Below are 6,355 nucleotides of genomic sequence, written 5' to 3'. Positions count from 1 at the left end.
TAAGAAACTTGCTACATGCACACTATGTTGTACACACTTTAGACTGCACTTTGCCACGTGACACTGCCCTGTTGGATAGTTTAAATTTCAAATAGTTATCCCATCCAATTGGCACTTGACAATAATGCAAGTATCAAAAAATGTGTCAAAAATCGGTGTACAAATAAGAAAGTTCTATTCGCAAGAACCCTGCTATATGTACACTATGGTGTACACATTTTAGTTTATACTTTATCGCGTGACATTACCTTGCTGGACAGTATAAATTTCTAAGTGTTTTTCCATCCAATTGACACTTGACAACAATGCAAGTGTAAAACAACGTGTCAAAAATCTGTGTACAAATAGCAAAGTTCAATCGGTATGAACCTTGCTACATGTACACTTTAGTTTACACTTTACCCCATGGCAATACCCTGTTGGACAGTTTAAATTTCAACCAGTTTTCCCATCCAATTGACACTTGACTACAATGCAAGTGTCAAACAACGTGTCAAAAATTAGTGTACAAGTAGCAAAGTTCAATCAATAAGAACCTTGCTACATGTACACTACGATGTACACGTTAGTTCACACTTTGCCACATGACATTACCCTGCAGGATAGTTTAAATTTCGAACAGTTTTCCATCCAATTGACACTTGACAACAATGTAAGTGTCAAACAACGTGTCAACAATCACTGTACAAACGCCAAAGTTCAGTCGGTAAGAACCATCCGATATGTACACTTTACCACGTGACGTTAGCCTGTTGGACACTTTAAATTTCAAATAGTTTTTCGATCCCATTGACACTTGACAACAATGCGAGTGTCCAACATCATGTCAAAAAATAGTGTACAAATAGAAAATTTCAATCGATAACGATCTTGCTACTTGTATACTATGGTGTACACTTTAGTTTATACATTGTCACATGACATTACCCTATTGGACAATTTAAATTTCAAACAGTTTCTCCATCCATTTGACACTTGACAACAATGCAACTGTTAAAAATCAGTGCACAAGTAGCAAAGTTCAATGGATAAGGACCATGCGACATATACACTATGGTGTACACTTTAGTTTACACTTTGCCAGGTGACATTATCCCTTTCGACAGTTTAAATTTCAAACAGTTTTCCCATCCAAATGACACTTGACAAAAATCCATGTTTCGAACAACGTGTCAAAAATCAATTTACAAATAGCAAAGTTCAATCGGTATGAACCTTGCTACATGTACACTTTAGTTCACACTTTGCCACGTCACATTACCTTGTTGGACGATTTAAATTTCAAATAGTTTTCCTATCCAATTGACACTTGACAACAATGCAAGTGTCAAACAACGTGTCAAAAATCAGTGTACAAATAGCAAAGTTCAATCGGTAAGAACCTTGCTACACGTACCCATGGTGTACGCTTTAGTTTACACTTCGCCACGTGACATTATCCTGTTTGACAGTTTTAATTTCAAACATTTCTCCCATCCAATTGACACTTGACATTAATGCAAGTGTGAAACAATGTGCTAAAAATAGGTTTACAAATAGCAAAGTTCAATCGGTAAGGACCTTGCTACATGTACACTATTGTGCACATTTTTGTTTACACTTTGCCACGTGAGATTACCCCATTGGACAGTTTAAATTTAAAACAGTTTCCTCATTGAATTGACACTTGACAACAATGCAAGTTTCAAATCACGTGTCAAAATTCAGTGTACAAATAGCAATTGACACTTAACACAGTTTAAATTTCTAACAATTTTTTCATCCAATTGACACATGACAACAATGTAATTGTCAAATAATGTGTCGAAAATCTGTGTGCAAATAGCAAAGTTCAATCCTTAAGGACCTTGCCAGACGTACACTATGGTGTGCACTTTAGTTTACACTTTGCCACGTGACATTACCTCGTAGGACAGTTTAAATTTCGAACAATTTTCCTTTCCAATTGACACTTAACAATAATACAAGTGTTAAACAACGTGTCAAAAATCAGTTTACAAATAGTAAAGTTCAATTGGTAAAGACCTTGCTACTTGTACACTATGGTGTACACTTTAGTTTACCCTTTGCCACCCGACGTTATCCCGTTGGACAGTTTAACTTTCAAACAGTTTTTTCATCGAATTGACACTTTACAACATTACAGCTATCAAACAACGTGTAAAAAATTAGTTTACAAATAGCAAAGTTCAATCAGTATGGACCTTGCTACATGTGCACTTTGGTGTACACTTTAGTTTACACTTTGCCACGTGATATTAGCCTGTAGGAAATTTTAAATTTCTAACAGGTTTCCCATCAGTTGACACTTGACAACAATGTAAGTATCAACCAACGTGTCAAAAATTAGTGTACAAATAGAAAAGTTCAATCGATAAGAACCTTGCTGCACGTACACTATGGTGAATACTTTAATTTACACTTTACCACGTGACATTATCCTATTGGATAGTATAAATTTAAAATGGTTTTTCCATGCAATTGACACTTGACAACAATGCAAGTGTCAAACAACATGTCTAAAATCGGTGTACAAATAGTAAACTTCAATTGGTAAGAACCTTGCGACATGTACACTATGGTGTACACACTTTAGATTGCACTTTACCACGTAACACTACGCTGTTGGACAGTTTAAATTTTAAGCAGTTTTCCCATCCAATTGACATTACAAAAAATGCAAGTGTTAAAAAACGTGTCAAAAATCAGTGTACAAATAGTAAAGTTCAAATGGCAAGAACCTTACTACATGTACACTGCGTTGTACACACTTTAGTTTACACTTTACCACGTGACATCATCCTGTTGGACGGTATAAATTTCAAAGAGTTTTCCCGTCCAGTTGGCACTTGACAAAAATGCAAGTGTCAAACAGTGTGTCAAAAATCAGTGTACAAATAGCAAAGTTCAATCGGTATGAACCTCGCTACATGTACACTTTAGTTTACACTTTACCACGTGACATTACCCTATTGGATAGTTTAAATTTCAAATAGTTTTTCCATCCAATTGACACTTGACTACAATGGAAGTGTCAAACAATGTGTCAAAAATTAGTGTACAAGTAGCAAAGTTCAATTGACAAGAACCTTGCTACATGTACACTACGACATACACTTTTGTTTACACTTTACCACATGACATTACTTTGTTGGACAGTTTTAATTTTAAATAGTTTTTCCATCCAATTGACACTTGAAAATAATGCAAGTGTCAAACAACGTGTCAAAAATTAATGTACAAATAACAAAGTTCAATCGGTAAGAACCTTGCTACTTGTACACTATGGTGTACACGTTAGTTTACACTTTGCCACGTGACATTACCCTGTTGGACAGTTTAAATTTCAAACAGTTTTTCATCCAATTGACACCTGACAACAATGCAAGTGTCGGACAATGTGTAAAAAATAAGTGTACAAATAGTAAGGTTCAATCGGTAAGAACCTTACGACGTGGACAGCAATGCAAGTGTTGAACGACGTGTCAAAAATCAGTGTACAAATAGCAAAGTTCAATTGATAAGAACCTTGCGACATGTACACTATAGTGTTCACTTTAGTTTAAACTTTGCCACGTTTCATTACCCTGTTGGACATGTGACACCCCGAACTTAAGCTTCGAGGGTCACGTACTAAACATCATAACTTCTGTCTTTGGTGCATGTAAATATTCTTAAATAGAAGTATTACATGTTAGAAACTTATTTTTTCAATTTGATAAAACAATTCTTATAAAATTTGATAGCCGGTAAAAGTGCATGCCAACATGAAATTTTACATTACATATACGGCCTCGGCACTATCAAGGTTAGTTGGGGCAGCAAGTTTGACAATTTTTATAAAATTCATCCCAACTCCGTTTTCTATGAAATTTGTGGCATTAGAAAGATAATTTCAACTATTTTTCTAGGTTGAAATATGAAAATTTTCCAAGATCATATGATATAGATGTTTTACTGAAAACAGTGAAGTATTACACAGGAAATCCAGATTGACCCCTTGACGTTAAAACCTTGATAACTCAGGCCATAGATATCCAAATTGAGTGATTCCTTCGGCCATATTTAGAAAACTCAAAGAGGAAAACAGAAATATTTTTAGAATCTCAAATAGACGTTTATAGAGTTAGAAACATCATTTTGAAATTGACTCCAGAAACTGTCCTGTTCTCTTGCAAGGAAAATAAACTACAAAAATGTCTCTTAACATAACATGAAAGATATAATTACAAAATTTACTATTAATACCATATTTCATCATGTCATGTACATATTTTTACATAATACCATAAGAAAACAGATGGGAAATAGTCATCGAACAAAACATACAAAAGAAAACTTTCGATGCAAAACATCTTTGTCCTTAATCCATCATCGCTTAAGCCAACTAACTTCCATCAATCCAAACGATCATGGATCTGAAAATTTAGCATAACATACTATGAGTATAAGAAATACTCAGTAAGATACCATGCTTGGATTTTTATCATGATAATACTACACAAAAGAATGCAATCAAACACATACTTGCACATTCCGGCTTGTCGGTGCCCTTCGGACTTGTCCTAAGGCATAAATATATATCTAAATTTGTAGACTTGTCCACCATAATCATATTATGGTTTTTCATGCATAGCTTAAGCATAAATATTACCATGAAAATCATACCCCTTAAGCATAGAAAGTATATTACCGTAAAATTTGAAGATCTTCGATTGAGATGTAAATTGGAAGTGCTAATCTTACTTCCTTCCCTTTCCTTTCTTATTTTCGGTTTTTGCTCTCTTTTTAAGTGTATAAGTGCTTTGTAAAATGAAGGAAATCTCTCTATGGCAATGGATATGGATGTATTTATATATATAAAGATAAGGATAAGGCTTGATATTTTTTTTTTCTTCTTTTCTTCACTCCACCGCCTCACCCCTTTTTCACCCCTTTTTTTTTCTTACCTTTACACATGTTTAGTCTATTGTCTAAGTGTATGGTGATGATGGACAACAAGTGGGTTGATTATAGGGTAATAAGTGGTCTTAAAACCTAGATTTACAAAGGAAGCCTCTTATCTTTTCAACTAATATAATCTAAACCCTCTAACTTTCATTGTTAACAAAGTGTACCGCAAATTTAAACTTGTACCCAACTTACATTGTAACGCCCCGAATTCTCTAGCAACCCGGAATGTTACCAAACGTGAATTGATTAATAAAGTGCTTGAGGCAAATACATTTTAATATAACGAGGAATTCAGTAAAAATTGAACAACCTTAACAAAAGGTAAATTAAATTAAATAACATATGCGGAACAATTTGGAATCATATCTTTTATCAAACATTAATAAAAGTAGTTCTAACAAATAATAAAAATAGGACTAATTGAAAGTTACGACGTGGCTCACAATTGAGTCTAAATTTAAAAATAATAATAATCAAATGTTAATAAATATTCTAGTGTTTCTAAAAATTAAAGTACTTCATGATGGAGATCCATTGGTCCAATATGCATCCATCCACCGCCGTCCAGCATACTAATTTCTACCTGAAAATTTTAAATAGAGAGGGATGAGTATAACGAATTATACTCAATGAGATACTTGCTACTCCACATTCAAATCAAACGTGAAATTATGCATAAATTCTCTTACCAACATAACATGAGAATTATCACACCATGACAAATGATAATTCAAGCAAGCGCTGCAAATAACGTGAAGGCTAAATTGTGCCTTAAACTGTATCATGATTTCTCCCAAAGGAGCTCTGAATTGAAGTAATTAAATCCATACATAACAACGTATTTGAAAAGATGTGGACAAACCACTAATAGCACTAAGCATCTCACCTTTTGAAGATGAACGTGGAAAACAAAATTTCTGAAAACGTGATTCTTTATTGAAATTCCAAAGCCTTAAAAAGCCTTAATAATATGGAGAAATATTTTTAAAGAGGAGGAGAGAATAAAGACTTGTAGAAGAAGAATGAGGAATTAAAGACTGAATGCTTGAGGTTTAGTGCTATATTTATACTAAACCACGGTGTAGGGTAATCACGTGGGGAGTGGAATTTCACTGAAATTAGAACTCTAAATTTCGTCCAAGTACATCCCAGAAATTTGGTTTGGAAATCCTAACCTCCTGTTTGATATAATCTGACTTGGGGATTAACTTTTGATATTGGTGCCCAAATCAACTACTATAATAATGAGGAGACATTACTGGAGCATATCCTTTGCACACGTGATCATTAGGATAAGTTTAGTCTAAAATAACTAAAATTTTATGCATACTAATTAAATATTAACCATAAACTTAATTAATTAAATAGTAGACTACATAAATAATATATGGAGTTTGTTAAG

At 33.8% G+C, this 6,355-nt stretch overlaps 1 long non-coding RNA gene across 1 annotated transcript; it reads right to left on the bottom strand.

Annotated features, from left to right (window-relative positions):
• Nucleotides 1-5,243: 5,243 nt before the first annotated feature.
• Nucleotides 5,244-6,166, bottom strand: LOC111386058. Its single transcript, XR_002701146.1, has 2 exons — nt 5,840-6,166; nt 5,244-5,536 (listed from the first exon to the last, which is right to left on the bottom strand). It is a non-coding gene; the product is annotated as an uncharacterized LOC111386058 (long non-coding RNA).
• Nucleotides 6,167-6,355: the final 189 nt, after the last annotated feature.

Source organism: Olea europaea, unplaced genomic scaffold (genome assembly GCF_002742605.1).
Source record: "Olea europaea var. sylvestris unplaced genomic scaffold, O_europaea_v1 scaffold3400, whole genome shotgun sequence".
Lineage (NCBI taxonomy): Eukaryota > Viridiplantae > Streptophyta > Magnoliopsida > Lamiales > Oleaceae > Olea > Olea europaea.
The sequence above is the reverse complement of the archived record's forward strand: the minus strand, read 5'-3'. Positions and strand labels throughout refer to the sequence as shown.